This window comes from Rhinichthys klamathensis, unplaced genomic scaffold (assembly GCF_029890125.1).
Source record: "Rhinichthys klamathensis goyatoka isolate OS25496 unplaced genomic scaffold, OSU_Roscu_1.1 h1tg000094l_1, whole genome shotgun sequence".
Lineage (NCBI taxonomy): Eukaryota > Metazoa > Chordata > Actinopteri > Cypriniformes > Leuciscidae > Rhinichthys > Rhinichthys klamathensis.
Window position 1 is genome coordinate 572982 of NW_026606633.1, and position 17220 is coordinate 590201.

The 17220-nt window shown below is 38.2% G+C and overlaps 1 protein-coding gene across 1 annotated transcript in view; it reads right to left on the reverse strand.

Moving 5' to 3' along the window:
• Window positions 1–17139: 17139 nt before the first annotated feature.
• The window catches only part of rgl1 (ral guanine nucleotide dissociation stimulator-like 1), a 222516-nt gene continuing 222435 nt past the window's right edge, over window positions 17140–17220 (reverse strand). Inside the window, exon 20 of the mRNA XM_056252322.1 lies at window positions 17140–17150. The gene's annotated coding sequence lies outside the window, so the exon portion shown is untranslated. The remainder of the gene's footprint in view (window positions 17151–17220) is intronic.

The following is a 17220-nucleotide window of genomic DNA, read 5'->3' on the forward strand; positions in this document are numbered from 1 at the left end:
GGCGCGCGCTCCCGCACTCGGGCACGCGCTTTAAGGAGGATCCGTGTGCCAGAGCTCGAGCGCGCGTGGGAAAGTGTGGCAGTGTGTCAGTGTCACCACAACAGTATCGTGGGAATCTCTCGCGGGCTCGCGGTTCCTGCGGCTGCAATAGTTAGCGATTACAGCACAGCGCCCACTGAAAAAAATTACGGCATTCTTTTCCTTCCTCACAGAAGCAAACGTGCTTTACTTGACTGCTACTGAGGCTTTCAACACAATTGTAATAAATAGTCAAATAATTCAAAATTAGGTCAGAGAAAGTGTATAGCTTTTTATCGGTTTAAAACAGACCTGTCCAACATAAAGTTATTATTGTAGGGACAGTGTATTTTTTTCTTTCATAAAGTAAAAACAGGTTAAGGCAATTTTAAAAAGGGAGAGATCTGTATGCTACAATATTATTATGCTTCCTGGGAGGTTGTCTAAGTGAGATTTTACTATATTTTTCACAAATTTCCATGTTTATAGGGATATTTTGCAGTTGTGTATGGATTTTTAACTCCAGGTTAGTCAAATGGTTGCCTAAATTACAGCCAACTGAAATCCAAGCCAAAACACCTATAAATCAATTCTTTGAACATGTGCAATTTTACCCAAAGCGACTTGCAAATGAGAATACAACAAACCAAAGAAAATAATCCAAGGGAGAACTCAATGTCATAAGTTTTGCCAAAGCATATTTTCATTAAATGCTATAAATGTTGAGCAGAGATGATAGTTTATAGGTCAATTTGTGACGTTAATAATTAAAATGGCTCTTTTTCTCTTCAAATAACATTTAATCAAATGCAGTGTTTAATGCTGACAAAGGAGAAAGAAACATGGACATTATGACAAGTATATACGCAAGCTTTTAAATACAGACTGAAACAAAAACTCATCTGATGGGTAAATGCATGATGTAACCCATATTGCACATATGGGAGCTCTTATACATCATCACTGGTGGGTGCTGGGCAAATATTTTTGAATGGCATAAAACCCTTCTTACGTCTCAAAGAATGCTATCAAAAATAAATACAAATTTTGTGAACATCTTGTAGACGAGTTGAGGTTGACCGAGAGATGAAGCAACGTGTTGGAGAAGGAAGGGAGACTGACTTTATTTCAGGAAGCCAAATCTAATAATGGCAATAATGTGGGGGATGTAATAACAGGACGTGCGAAAGTGTGCAGAAGATAGAAGGAATATGATGTAACCAGGGAGTCTCCATTATGAAATGAGGAGAGAAGAGATTATAGTAAGTAGGTTAGTGGAACAGCGGAAACACACGGAAGCTGAAAGAAAGCTTTGTCACCCCCTCCTGTGCGGCCACTCCTTCTATCCTCTGCTTTCTTTCAGTCTCTCTCTTATGCATTTTTTTTTTATAGATTTATGGCCCTTTATATTGCATGATGTCCCTATCATGAACCATGTTTATTCCTCAGACTTTGTCTCGTCTACATCTTTATGCATTCTGTTTTACAGCATGAGGAAAATCAATCTTTCCAGCAGTGTTTGTGCAGCGTTGTCAAAACACACCTCCCTCGGGGTAAATATACGAACGTTTCCGCTCCAGGAGCATTGCTTCCCTTTTCATTATTCTTCTGTTTAGATGTACCTTCCTGTTTCAGAGTCTCTTCCTTACCTTCCTGCAGTCTTGAATTGCAAATTTTCATTCAAAAGCAGCCTCTTTTCTGTCTTTTTTCTCTGTGACATACACACACACAGCTGACCTCATGACCATCTGCCTTATATAACCACGGTCTCTTAAATTAGAGCTGGGGGGGGGACTGACACTAGATAGAGGCGCACGAAGAGATAGTGAATGAAGCACCGTTTATATTAAATGTCTGCTGGAAAACAAGACAAGAATTTTACTGTAAAGTGAGATTAGAACTGCATTATGATCTAATGGCAAATGAATTTCAGGCAAAGAGTGGATGAGGTTATGGAGGAATATATTAACAATCAGCGCTAGTGTGTTTGGCAGTCGATAAAATGTTGTTTTTTCAGAAGGGATTATTGTAGAATCCAGCTCTCATCGGCGTAATCCCCTCACCACTCCTCTTCGTTATCTGCTTAATCCGCTGACTCTTCTCCTCTTTCAGAGGCTGGATAATCCCTCTCTTTCTCTGTGCGAGGGTGTAATCCAGTTTTACCCTGCCCATCCTCTCCTCCATCATACTCTTCTCCTTTCATCTTCTGTTCCTTTCTCCTCTTCTCCTTTCTGCAGCTCCCCTAGTAATCTTCACCCATACTAAAAATACCCCTTTAAAATCCCTATTACTTCAATCACATTATATAAACTACATTATATTATATTATAGGAAAGAATGTTCCTGAATGAATCCTTCTGTCCTAGGAGACTTTGAGGATTGAAGTCTGTGTTTATTCCAAACCAGTCGTCTCGGGCCTGTTAAAATTTCCTTCACATACCATTGCTCATGGTTTCCATGGTCTGCCTCTTCCCAGATGGCCAGAATTGCATCGACATCCTGGACATTTTGTTTCGCAGCTTAACAAATGAATGCATGAGTCTCCGTTGACTCATCTCTAATTATTGAGAATATTTCAAAGATGATTATCTCATACTCATCCACCATTTACAATGGATCATTTGGATCATTTTCATACTTTTCTTGAGTGTCTCAAATGAAACTAATGAGCAATAACATATAATCATCTTAATCTCAGGCTGCTCCCGCAGGACATCCTCAGTATCATTAAGAACATGTCAGATGGCGCTACTTGAAAATAAATGAGTAACTTGCATACCGGTGTTTCACGGATTACAGTTCTGGCACAAGTTATTACTCATTCAAGTAAACACAAGCTGCGCAAATTATTTCTTGAGAGACCGAAAGCCGCAGATGGCATCCTCTCTGGTGGATTTTCAATACGTCAGCAGCTAATAGCGTCATTATAAAAACACAATCAAGTTAAGGACAGTGAAATGGAATAAAAAAATGGTGCAGTACGAGTTAAACAAGTTGTACGATGACTTAAGGCACCCACACACAAGATAAACGGGACGATTTTGGGCCCAAATCTTACCGACAATCCAATCATACGATGGACACTTTGGGCCTGTCCAAAAACCCACACTTGTGGTCTTCGCCACTTGAGAACACGTGCATGCAACAGAAAGCAAGTGTGCAAGACTGTCCCATCAAAAAGCGCAGTGCCCTCAAAGCACACTAAACCCACACTACTCCGAAGCAGTATTCGAGGCTAAGCATATCCTATCGTGCATTAGGTTTGTGAAATCGCGTGCCGTGAAATCGCAAGGGACTACTGAACAGACATTAAGAAGTTTATTTTAAAATGCATTAAGATGTTTATTTTAAAATGCATTAAGATGTTTATTTTAAAATGCATTAAGAAGTTTATTTTAAAATGCAAAGTATTGAAAATCTAAATAAAGCACTGTAAACATTTGCAACACTATAAGTGTGTCCCATTGGGTAATCAAAAGTTCTACTCACACTTGCAGTCTTCATGCCTACTTAAACACTGGCCAAATACAGGAAATACGTGACAAGTGGTCAAGTGCAAAGACCGCAAGTATGGGTATTTGGACAGGCCCTTTATTTTCCCATGAGGCCACGGGAGATGATTTGTGAATGGCAGTAAAGCGACGTAACTTATGCTGGTGGGTCACCGGATGATGAGGGCATAGCAAAAGCAGTATGTCCAGATTACATTTATACTACACACATTCATAGAACATATTTTTTAGCGGTCGTGAAGTAATTACTTATTCAAAATAAGTACCTACCCAAGAGCATGTGATTTCAGACGCAGTGGTGTGCTGTCTTGGTCACATCGTGGTACTCCACACACTATGGGAACAAAACCGTTTTTATCATCATGTTTGTGGTCTCTCACAGTTTGAAAATCTGATAAGATTTTAAAAATCTTTTAGTTTGGGCTAGCCTTAATGGGGTTCTAGTTTCTAATCACTAAAGAATCGTGAAACATTTTTTTATAACCATTTTGATCAAAATATTAAGCTGCACAACTGTTTTCAATATTGGTAATAATAAAAAATGTTTCTTGAGCAGCAAATCAGCATATTAGAATGATTTCTGAAGGATCGTGTGACACTGAAGACTGGAGTAATGATGCTGAAAATTCAGCTTTGCCATCACAGGAAAAAAAACACTTTTTAAAATATATTAAAATTGAAAAGATATTTTTGTGATCAAATAAATGCAGCCTTGGTGAGCATGAGGCTTTTTTCTTTCTTTTTTTTTAAACATAAAAAAAAATCATAACCCAAACTTGTTAACGCTTTTTTTTTTTTTTTTTTTGAAATGGTTTTGCTTTCTTAGATGGGGATGTGAAGGAAGATGATTGCCAGTCTTTCATCTTTGTCCCTCTGCTGTCATGACAACAAGTGGCATGGCATGACTGTCCTCACTGTAATGAATGTCCACTATACTTCAGGTCACGTCTCTTCTTCTGTCCCTTTTCCTACATGCCCTATAGGCTGTTCTAACAAACATCAGCTCGGATACCAAGTTACTTCCTCCAACGATACTCACCAGTTCATAGACCTGTTGTCTATTGCTCTCATGACAGCTGATATCTGTTATCACCTGCTATCTGATAGGTAAAAAAAAATTATATTGTTGTCTCTATGGGAAACAGCAGTTCCCGTAAATGCTGCCGGAAAAAGGTCTTTGAAATTGTCAGCGTTATTCAGGACATGTACGCTACTAAGCCTGGCCATTTACCTAGAGAGTCACGCCCTCAATATGAAGTTTATTTTTGCTTTTCTCTGAACAATCCCAATCGAACAAAGGGTGAATATAATGCTGACAAATACACGCACACAAGGAATGCCAGCCCAAACACACACCGAGCGCCAACTCAGAGTGGAAGAGAAGTACTGTCATGGAAATGCAATGAAATTTCATATGAACGTTTCAGTCATTACATTATTCATTTTGCATTGTAACCTTTCGCACAATGTGAAAGGATCAATATATTATAGGCCTATTTCCTTATAATCAAAGTAGAGCACGTCTACTGTACTTACCACTATACCAAAGTTCATGTTGTTCTGCTTTAACAAGCCACACAGGTTTCAACAGCATGTTAGCTTTGAAATGATAGGTGGGCATAAGGGCGCTCGTGTCCACCCAGTGTCCACCAAGACTGACCTACTTTTTTACCCACGCCACCAGAAATACACACACATTTACAATAACTGAAAAACGTCTGCAGTCAACAAATGGGTGGAAGACGTGCGAGTCAGAGTCAAACATCTGCAGTCAACAAATGGGTGGAAGACCTAGTCACCTAAAGTCACCTAGTTTATTACATAATTTCTCTTTCAGACAAAACAAAAGGACAGCAATATTGCAGATTTTACAGATTGAAGTGAAAATTTGATTTCATATCCCTTTGAACATCCTCACTATCCGTCCCTCCCAAGTCCCTTCGTTTTTATCCTTCCCTTTGGTTGTCCCCTGTGTACTAGTTCCACTATCTTTCTATTTCCCTTGTTGCCTGAAGGAAGTGTGGGACACACTGTCTGTTCATCTCTGTCTCTTCATGTCTTACTCCCTCTCTCCTTTCATCCCTTATCACAAAGCAATATACTTGTGCAGTCATTTATTTTTCCTCCATCCTCTGTGAACACTTTGCTCGGCTCTCTATCCAGAGAAAACTGTTAATTACCTAGCACCTTTTTTAGGGTCATATGCTGGTCATTTTCTTTCACAATGATAATTTTTCACCCCACTCATCTGTCATTATTTGTTTGAATGATGAATGCACATCATAATCTTTTTAGGTAAGCTGAATAGATAATGGCCCCTCGGTCATGTAATTCTGTTAGCTATTATTTGCACTCGGGCTTTTAAATCACCCAGTTCCAATCATTTCCATATTATTTATAATGTAATAGTTGTTTGGGTGAATGGGAACATTACACTGAGTAGAAGAATAATTCCAATGACCAAAAAAGGGGAGAGAAAGAAAGGTAAATAATGAAATATTAATATTAAAGAAAAGCATTGGCATTGAAAATTCAACAATTCTTCAAAAATGACAACATACTCTGAAGAAGAAGAAAAACAGAATCTAAAAGTGTCATAATCTCAAATTATTCCAATACAACCATTAAACGTCATTCCTTTAATTATTGTGTTTTTGTATTTACGTCTGACTGAATGGTGGGGAATTAGAGATCTCTGGTGGTGACTTTGGGAACTTCACATTTTGACTTACATAACAGACGCTTATCCACTCTCTGCATAGTCAGCTTAGCTGTAAACTAAGCTCTGTAAACATTATTAGTATTCATCTACAAGTTGCATTAAACATTGTTGCAGGCAGACAGACAGACAAATAGATAGATAGATAGATAGATAGATAGATAGATAGATAGATAGATAGATAGATAGATAGATAGATAGATAGATAGTTGAATTTTATTCTTTTGATTTAGCTTTTCATTCAGCTGTAGACAGTTACGTACCATAACACATTAGCTCTAAATCACGTTCATTATTCATTTCAGTCAGTTTCCACTGAAGGGGAACAGCAGAAAAAGCAGACAGTAAATGAGAGACTGAGCAAAGTGTGGTTTACATTACAAACAAATTTCTGTAGCGAATGGAAACCTTTTTCAGTGTATTGGTTGTTTTTTTTCCCTATCTCATCTGGAAAGTGAAGCTTCGGTACCTTGTGGCTGGAAAGATTATGGAGGGTAAGAACTTGACAGACATGACAGAAACATAGAGAGCGAGAGATAGAGGTCCAGGAAAATGGAGAAGGAGGGAGAGGTGGCTATGACCTACTTTGTGGAGAAAAAGGAAAACACACCCAGGGAGTAGGCTAGGCTACACACACAAAATCGTATAGCTACACTATAAAATGCATGCAAGGACATAAGTGATGTGCAAAAAAAGTTTTAGGCGCAGTCTCACAAACTTAACTGTCACATCTTGGAAGTGGGTCACAAAATCCTATTACTGCTGCTGCTGACAGTGATCTATTCGCGGTTGAAGGCCGCGGCTCTGACGGCTTGGCAACAGCTGTAGGATCCATTCCATTTTCCACGCTCGATGCAGCCGTGTCATCTGCGAATGCGCCCGATCGATTAACACATTTGCTACATCAAAGCATAACCACAACGTATAGTTCATTTACCTGCATTACACCAGCCAAAACAATTTTAAACACAGCCATGTGTGCTTAAGCAACCACAAATTACATTCTGGAGCAATATGTAATTTCCTGGGAACAAATCCCATCTGTTCGTCAGTAATTTCCAGTATAGTTAGCTAGACTAAAATAATCTGCACAGTGAGATTTAATTAGGTGCAGCATCATCTATGGTCGCTATAAACATGAGTTTATAAGGATGCAGAGCCATATGGGGGAAGAATCATACACATTGAGATGACAATGCCATTTTGTTTGTCTCCATATACAGATCATTAACATGATGCCTAATGCAAATGTGAAATCAATAAACAAAGAAGGGTATTTTGTACACAAAATGTAGCTACAGAGTCTACAACTTATCTGTCATTTAGGCCCTATTGTCATACCTTTGTGTCATTCCAAACCCACTTGATTTTCTTTCTAGTCGGCGTGAAATTGAAGTTGCCAATCGCGATAGTCTTTTGTGACGTTTCTGACTGAAACGGCTTCTCAAACAAGAAAACATGTAAGGATTGACTGGATTTGTCCAACGGGAATTGATTAGATCGTTGGGGTTTGCTATGCATAGTTCCCACAGGCCAATTAATGTCACGTGACCTCCCCGGAGACGCCATCTTTGAGGGCATAAGCTGCTCTGTTTACAAAGTTTTACAAGCAAATTTCGAATATTTCTTTCGGTTTATAATGTTACGAAAATCATGAAGAGACAAAGTGGCAGAGATTATAAAGAGACTATTAACACAAGACAGAGGTACAATGCGAAAATTTCAGTCATGGTGTGGAGGAAGCACCGAGCACTGATTATGCAGCTTTGCCTCATACAGTATTATCATGTGTAACGTTACCATTATCTGGTATTTTATACACATGTGAGCAATTCCGACCCTGGAAATCACTGGAGGCGTACAATCAGTTTGTCGAGAGTTGGGTTGGTGACGTTTGCTCAAGTGCAATCAATGGAAAAGTAGTCATCATAGACATAGCGAATGTATGTAGCGTGATGCTAGACTATCTGTCTATTAAAAAGCCATAGCCTTCACAACTTAATTCCTGTTACCCTTATAACAGTCATCGGTGCTTTCTGTAATATGCATGTACTTATTTGTACACTGAAGAATAAGGTTGGAACGGTACATGATGTATTCGTATTGAACCGAAACTGTACGGGCGTCACGGTTCAGTGCATGAATATACACGGTATAAAAATAAATAAAACTCGCGTGCAAATTAATTCATGTAATGCGGAACTACTTTATACGCGGGTTCTTTAGGGACATAATCTGAGATTGCAATGCTGGTGTGTGTGTGTCTGTGAGAGTCACGCGCGCGATCGAACAGTGGAAACTGTTGTTTTTAATACCTCGTCATTATGTTAATACAGGACATCATTCAAACTGCAAAGTGTTAACTTGTTTATTATCCTCGCCAGCCATAACCTCCGTCGTTGTTCTGACAAAAGCTTAGTCTTCTCACATTCATGAAGTCTAAAGAGGGGTACTGAACCTCCGGCACGATTTGAACATCCATTGACCCAGCAGGAGATGACCATTTTCACTTTTTATCACAAAATTAACTCGTTTCAGCTTCTTCCTCTAATATTCTGCCCGAAACATGCCCACAGAAATGTCGCCGGGTCGGCAAATGCCCGTATGTTGTGACGTCATGTGGGAACTATCAAGGGGGTAATCCACCTGCCGGAAACTGAAGTCTCCCCGGGGGCCGCCATTGGCTAACAAGCCTTCACCTGCTGTTAGCATCCCATTGACTCCCATTCATTTTTGCGTCACTTTGACAGCGAATAACTTTACATCTGAGGCGTTTAAAGACTCCATTTGTCCATTGTTTATTTCTAAAGAAACACGACAATGTATAAAAGGCTCCATTACCTTGTATCTTACGTTATGGCCCCGTAGAAGCCGTTTTTGTAAAAATAGGCTAACGATTGCGTCATAACATGCGACTCTCTGGCGCACACTAGAGAAATTACCGTATAGACAGAAGTAGAAGATCGCACGCAAATGGGGGGGACGTGGAGGCATAAAGTCAAGGGAGAAGCCCATAGAGTGTCATAAAGTTGCTCCTGCTGCGAGCTCATGGACAGCTAATACTCACGAACTCCGGCTCTGCAAGATTCGGAAGGGAATGATTCAGATTCCTCTTGGCACAGCTACTAGAAGACGTACAAGTTGCTCACGTCACATCTACGTCGTCAAGCTCAGTTTGAGCCTGCGCAGTACGCTTGGCAATCAGGAAGTGAGTGCTTCTAATTGACTTCACTTTTCTCCGTTGAAGTCTATGGGGTCGCTGTGTCCATTTCTTTTACTGTCTATGGGAACTATGTATTGCTGTGATCTCACGTGAGTGATTCCATAAATGAGAATTGGCGACTCAATTTTGATTTCATGGTGAGATATTAACTCTTTCCCCGCCATTGACAAATTTTCCATCGTATGGAGACGCATTGCCGCCATTTTCCTGATTTCTATGTTTTCACTGTCTGTCGGAAGCTAGTTATTTCAGTCGATAATGTTTTAAATATATTTGTCTTACATGATCGCTTCAACTTACTTCAGAAGGCCTTTATTAACCCCCCAGAGCCGTGTGGAGCACTTTTATCATGGATGGATGTGCTTTGATGGACAGTGGACTTCCAAAAAAATATACCCATTCACTTCCATTATAAAGCTTGAAAGAGCCAGGACATTTTTTAATATAACTCTGATTTCATTCGTCTGAAAGAAGAATGTCATATACACCTAGGATGGCTTCAGGGTGAGTAAGTAAATCATAGGCTAATTTTCATTTTTGGGTGAACTATCCCTTTAAAGAGTAGGGATTTTTTTAAACGAAACACCCACATTCAAGTGTTGATAAAAAAGAATGCATGAAGCTAGAATAAAACAAGGTGTTTTGTTTAAAAGAAGAGGCTCTCTTTATTTGTATATACTGCATCAGATAGGCCTATTCATGCAAAAAATGCTGGCGAAGGCTGACAACTAAAAAAAAATGCTAGCAGGGAAAAAGTTATCAGGTCCCCCACTAACCCCCTATTGACAGTCACTAGTAAAATGGTGTCAAAATTCTGCTAAATTTTTCCTTTAGCAGAATTCACTAGACATTCACTGGATAATAGCAGTGTCAACATTCTGCTAAACTTTTCCTTTTGTGTTAAGAAAATTCCTGTTTGAAATGACAGGGTGAGCAACAACAACCTATCCTTTAAATAGTATGTTATGCAACTAAACAAGTATTGCTCTTTAGGACTGTAATAACGGCTACATAGAAGAACCCAAAACACTAATCATATTCTCATGTCTATGATCTTTGACTTGAAAAACGTGTTTTTTTTGGAAAGAGAAAATTCTCACATAAAATTTCCACTTCAACAGGAGGCGTTTAGGCATCTGTGCGAGTGTGGTCAAACCTGGAGACTTTTAAAAGGAGGGCAGCAGGGATAACAAAGCAAGCTCTGTATGTTTACTTAGAAAAACCTTGTGATTGCAGACTGTCTTGTGATCAAGACTTGTGATCAGAAATACACGAACTGTTAACGGCTCTGTGACAGAAGGCAGGTCATTCAGATCAGAACCAATGCACTATTTTACAGTATTACAGTGTACTTAAGAAAGTACTGGGTAATATAACTACATGGGTTAAGGTTAGGTTTAGGGGTTGGTTCAGGTGTAGTTAATGCAATTACTATAATAAGTACATAATATGTACATGGGGAACAGGACTGTAAAGTAAAGTGCTACCGGCATCATTCACTTGCTGACTTTGTAAATGGTTACAGAGAATAACGGCATCATACAGTACCAGACGTTAAAGTCATTCCGAACACAAACTCATGCAGAAATGTGCACCTCATTGCTAGGAGACATAGACATACATGTATGACAAATGAAAATGTTTTCTAATGTTTAGGTGTATTGGTCCGAATGGATGGACATCCCCAGACTGTAAATCAAGGCAAAAATCTGGGGAAAAGTTTTGTAATGTATTCCAGCCTTTAGATGTTGTGAGGATTCCCAGCTGACAAAAAATATGTTCTAAGAACGTTTTGCTAATGTTCCCATTCTAAATGTTCTCTGAATGTTCAAAACATCCAGTTTTAAAACACTTTTGTTATTGCAAACATTAGAGAAAACATTAAGGGAACGCCCCATCTCATTTTTCAAACATTATTGGAACGTTAGTTTGGAATGTGTGCTACAGTAGGCCAACATGGCGGGTGTCATGATGCCCACCCGCACTACTGATCAAGTCAATATCAGAAATGAGAGACTCAGGTTTCTGGGTCAGCGAAGATTGGGAGGGTGGTAGAACAAACAAAGAAACCTCTCAACTCCCTTCAGGTTGTACGTGAACAGGAGACACACCTTGTTTTACATGTAACATAATGCAGTAAACAAGATCACAGATGCAAACAATATGTTAATAGTCTTACTCTTTTTCATGATCAAATGTATTTTCAAACAAAAGCTTTTGTGTCCATGTTCTTGCTTTTTATGAGATCATATTCATTTGCTAGAGGGCACTGGGTTCGTTTTTCATTTCAAATTTGCGGATATAATTTTCTGAGATGATTAATATGTTTTGCAATATTTTCTGCCACTGTGTAATGACTTTCATCTAGCTACATGAGAAATTTTACCAAGCCAATAAATTCACATTTTTATTAATTCATCAGACATTTGTTTACAGCTTGCAAGCAAAGTATACATTTGATTATAGGTGTTCCTGGGAATTGATCCCATGGGCCATGACCCTGATGTTGGTTGTGCAACGCGCCTGGTGAGCTACAAAGAGTTTAACAATATGTCAATCCCACCGATGCATTGCGGTTGTGTATTAACACTTCTGGTGGAACCTGATGCTGATGATCTGACTTGTCATGTAACCAGAACAGTAAACCTTGAAAGTCGTGTGGCCCAGATCTGGCAGAACCTCATCTATCGAATAAAATAAGGAGGATAGAGTGACCCCAATTGTCTCCTCAACAACATCTGAGAGTGAACCATTTGGCTCCTGTTTCTGCTGTGTCACAGTGGGAGTCTCAATAATTCATTAGCCGTGACATTTCATAATACCTCAATACTTCAGGGGGGAAAACAATTTTTTAAGGTCTTAAGTAGTACTGTGTTGAAATCTTTTAAGCTGGAGATATGATAGTGGGTGATTTAACTCATTAGTGTTAAATTAAGTGAAATTGAGACAATCTCAGAACTCACCAGAGGTTCACTGATTAAATGGTCAGTCTCCCTTTGTTTTATTAGTGTTTAACAGTGTTTTTAGAGCCTAGTACTCAACTCAACTCAACTCAACTTTATTTATATAGCACTTTCAACACCACAAGTGGAACCAAAGTGCTGTACAGAAGGTATAAAAAATTAAATAAAAACAAAGACATAAAAACAATGCAAACATGACATACACAACTTACAAAGCATTATCAAATGCTAAAGAGAACAGATAAGTTTTAAGCGCACTCTGAAAAACACCCAATGAAGGACAAGTTTTTACAGACAGAGGAAGCTCATTCCAGAGCCTAGGAGCTGCAACAGAGAAAGCCCGATCCCCTTTACATTTTAAACGGGATCGCGGAACCATGAGAAGCAATTGATCATTTGAGCGGAGAGATCTACTGGATTGACAGCGCTGATTAAATCAGTAACATACTCAGATGCTAGGCCATGCAGAGACTTAAAAACATACAACAACGCTTTGTATTGAACTCTGTATCGTATGGGTAACCAATGTAGTTTAATTAACACCGGAGTAATGTGCTCTCTCTTCTTAGTACCCGTTAAAAGCCTGGCAGCTGAGTTCTGAACGAGCTGCAAACGGGAGAGAGAGGCCTGACTCACACCCAGATACAACACATTACAATAATCCAAACGAGATAACACAAAGGCATGAACAACCTTCTCCATATCGTCAAAATAAAGGATAGATTTCAATTTAGATATTGATCTAAGATGGAAGAAACTATTCTTAACGACAGCATTGATTTGACGATCGAATTTAAGCTCAGAGTCAAAAATGACACCAAGGTTCCTCACGCTAGACAGTTTTTTCCCGGGAAACAACCCCAGGCAGTCATCATCCACACACCCCTTATTTCCAAATAAAATCATCTCTGTCTTATCCTCGTTTAATTGGAGAAAGTTATTCGCAAGCCAACACTTAACTTCAGCCAAACATGCATGAAGAGACTGAATGGCACAATTATGGCCATATTTCAGTGGTAAATAAATTTGAGAATCATCTGCATACAGATGATACTGAATCCCAAATTTCTCAAAAATCGAACCTAGAGGGAGCATATAGAGGGAAAATAAAATTGGCCCCAGTATAGAGCCCTGTGGAACCCCACACACAAGAGGGGCAACGGAAGAAAAATAATTCCCTAAACTGACTGAAAAAGTCCTATCCTTCAAATAGGAAGAGAACCATTTCAGGGCTAAGCCCTGAATACCAACCTGATCCCTAAGACGATCAATGAGAATGTTATGATCAACTGTATCAAATGCCGCTGTAAGATCTAACAAAAGCAAAACAACACGATTTCCAGAATCAACACCTCGTAGGATATCTTTAGAGACCCTCAGAAGAGCAGATTCTGTACTATGACAAGCTCTAAAACCTGACTGGAATCTATCGAAAATGTTATTTCTCATTAAAAGTCATTAAGTTGTGCATTCACAATTTTTTCCAGTATCTTAGAAATAAAAGGCAATTTTGAAATCGGACGAAAACTACTCATATCAAAGGGGTCTAAGCCGTTTTTTTTAAAGGGGCTCAATAACCGCATGCTTAAAACTAACCGGAACAACACCAGATGACAGACTAGTATTCATAATAGACAGAATACTTGGGCCAATTGAATCAAGTACCTTCTTAAACAGAGAAGAAGGGAGCACATCACCAGGAGACCTGGTGGGCTTCATATGAGCAGTTATATCAATAAGCTGCTGCAAAGAAACAGGTATAAAACTAGTAATGGATATCACCCTTATATAAAAGTACTGACACAAATAAGGAGCTTGACTTAAATTAAACAGTAAATTATAACGTAACATAACATTCGACATAACAACATGACATAATTATTAGAGCCTTGAGTAATGGATATCACCCTTACATAAGAATTCTGACACAAATAAGGAGCTTGACTTAAATTAAACAGCAGTAAATTATAACATAACAAAACATTTGACATAACATAGCATAACAACATACAACATAACAGCAATTACAGTATTATAGCCTAGTGAGTAATGGATATCACCCTTATATAAATACTGACACAAATAAGGAGCTTGGCCTAAAATAAACAGTAAATTATAACATAACATAACAATTATTGTGAGTAATGGATATCACCCTGACATAAAGTAAATTATAACATAACATAACATAATAACATGACAACAACATCAATTATTAGTGAGTAATGGATATCACCCTTATATAAAAATTCTGACACAAAGGAGCAGCTTGATTTAAAACAAGAAAACAATTGATTTATTAAGAAGAAAAAAACAAATTATAATATAATATGATTAATATAATATAATATAATATAATACAATATAATATAATATAATATAATATAATATAATATAATATAATATAATATAATATAATATAATATAATATAATATAAGGGTGTGTAGTTCCGATGAGCTAACATTTATCTTGGTAAAAGATAAATCAGCCAGTCAGAATGCTTCTCAGAGGCCTTCTTTTGAAGCACCACTAATCATGTCACCAGCTACTGACACACTGAATGCTTTTTTAAACAAGTGTGTGTGCTTGAGAATTTCAAGTATGCTTCTTAGACAAAGAGATACCTTGTCAAATAAATGAGCTCAATGTTTTATGTGAAGAGGGTATGTGACTATAACAATCCACTCTTATCTCTGTAATCGACTGCCCCTTGACCTCTGTATCCATGACAACACACTGCCTTTCGACCATCTAGTAGTACGTTCAATACACAAAAGTGGGCGTCCTGATGTCTAAAATGTGATTATCTGACAAAGTCTGTGTCAATCAGGAGTCATAGAGTGTTTTTAATTTTGGGGTTTATAGTAGTAGCCTAAATACCCTCTGTATAACCACATAAAAATGTCAACGAGACTAGTCCATACATTTAATGACAAACAAATCAAATCACATGTAGACTATAGGGAGTCCCACTTCAGGAGCTCTGTGTATTTGTGCATGGCACTTATTTGCTTTCATTTGATTACAGATTATTGCACTTGGTCGGTTCTGAAATAGATGAATTACTCTTGAGGGCTGTGTTTCTTGATAATATGAACATAGTGTAATTCTCTACTGTCTAACCCAATGATCTATATGAAGTAACCAGCTCTCCTCTTTACATATCAACATTTGCCTGAACAGAATGTTAGCAAACTGTTGTATTTCAATTCACATTTATTTGTATAGCGCTTTTCACAATACATATTGTTTCAAAGCAGCTTTACAAAAAAATGCATGTGTCTACATTACAATTGAGAGTGATCTCTTATATCTAAGAAATGTACATATACAAATCACGCAGTAGCTAATAATGTATTAATTCACGGTAGGCCTAGAAACAATGAGCTCATTCAAGTCATAACTACAAGTTGTGATCAATGATTACAACATATGGAACATTTTGCATTGGTGCATGTTGATTCAGTTTGTGTCATCTGAAGTCCTGGCAGGAGTTTGAGTCGTCTCTTCACAGGTGTTGGGTCATCTGATGTCTTCATAAGAGGCTGGATCCAAACTGGAGCTGACGTACTCAGTTACATCAGAATGGGCATCCCGAGATAAAAACAGAAAAGCACATGGAAAATATTTAGCGTAGATGCTGTTCATATAAGCAGTTTTGTTTGAGCTTCTGTTTATGTTTGCTTATCAATGTTTATATGTGAATAAAAGCCCAAATTCAATCTGGTCATCATATCAATCGATCGTGTCTCTTCAGAAAAATGGGACTAAACCGCTCGATTCATATGGATTGGTTTTACGATCTCTTTAAGCGTCAAAGTGTCAGAACTGACAACTTTGCATATGCTCTGTCTATGGGGACAGAAAGCTCTCAGTTTCATCCAAAAGATCATCAGGGCGAGTCACAGCATTTTCATTTTGGGGTGAACTATCCCTTTAAGTGGCACATGTTGTGATTGACGAGATGCATTTATATATAGGCCTATATATAACATTAGCAGCAATACTTTTGATCACTTTTTATCACAAGATTTATTCAAAGCACCTCAAATCTGTGGCCACAAGCGAAATTTTGTTGAACTGAAAATCAATAGCCTATGACACGATCAATGTGACAGATTTACGGTTTGGTCATGTTTCTTTGTTTCAAGTTTCAATTAGATTTTGAATCCAGATAATGTGGTCTCAGACTGTTGGGCTATTATAGCTGTGAGATGGATAGCACTGCCCCCGTGTGGATATATGTTGTGTCTGCAGCACTCTTTTTTCCCCCAAGAGAACGGGATGCATGATAATACCGTTGGATACAGTAAATATAAATCATCAATTGACATTACGCATGTAATATGCGCACTTTTCATATTAAATATATAATATAAATATATTTATTCAAGATGACCTACTTTTTGCTATTTACAAAGATATTTAGTAGTTTAATGGATGACCATGATCTGTTGCTAAGCTTGTTTCTGATTCGTGTGGTTATACAAGTGGTTTAATCCCAAACACATTGCCTCTCTAATAAATCTTTTTGTTGGTGTGGTTTTCTGTCCTTCCTTTTTTACTTGAGGCTCCAGGTGAGCTTGTTAAAATTCCACTTCCATGTCAAACAGCGTTGAGGGTACATGAATTTGACTGGCAAATGCTGCAGAAATAAATATTCAGAGACCTTCAGGGCTGGAAAACAAGATGGAGAACTTGTGGCTCAGATTCATTACAAGATCGGTTGGCATTTTTTCAAGCTCATGTCTACAATAAATGCTTATGTTATCTGTAGACCACAA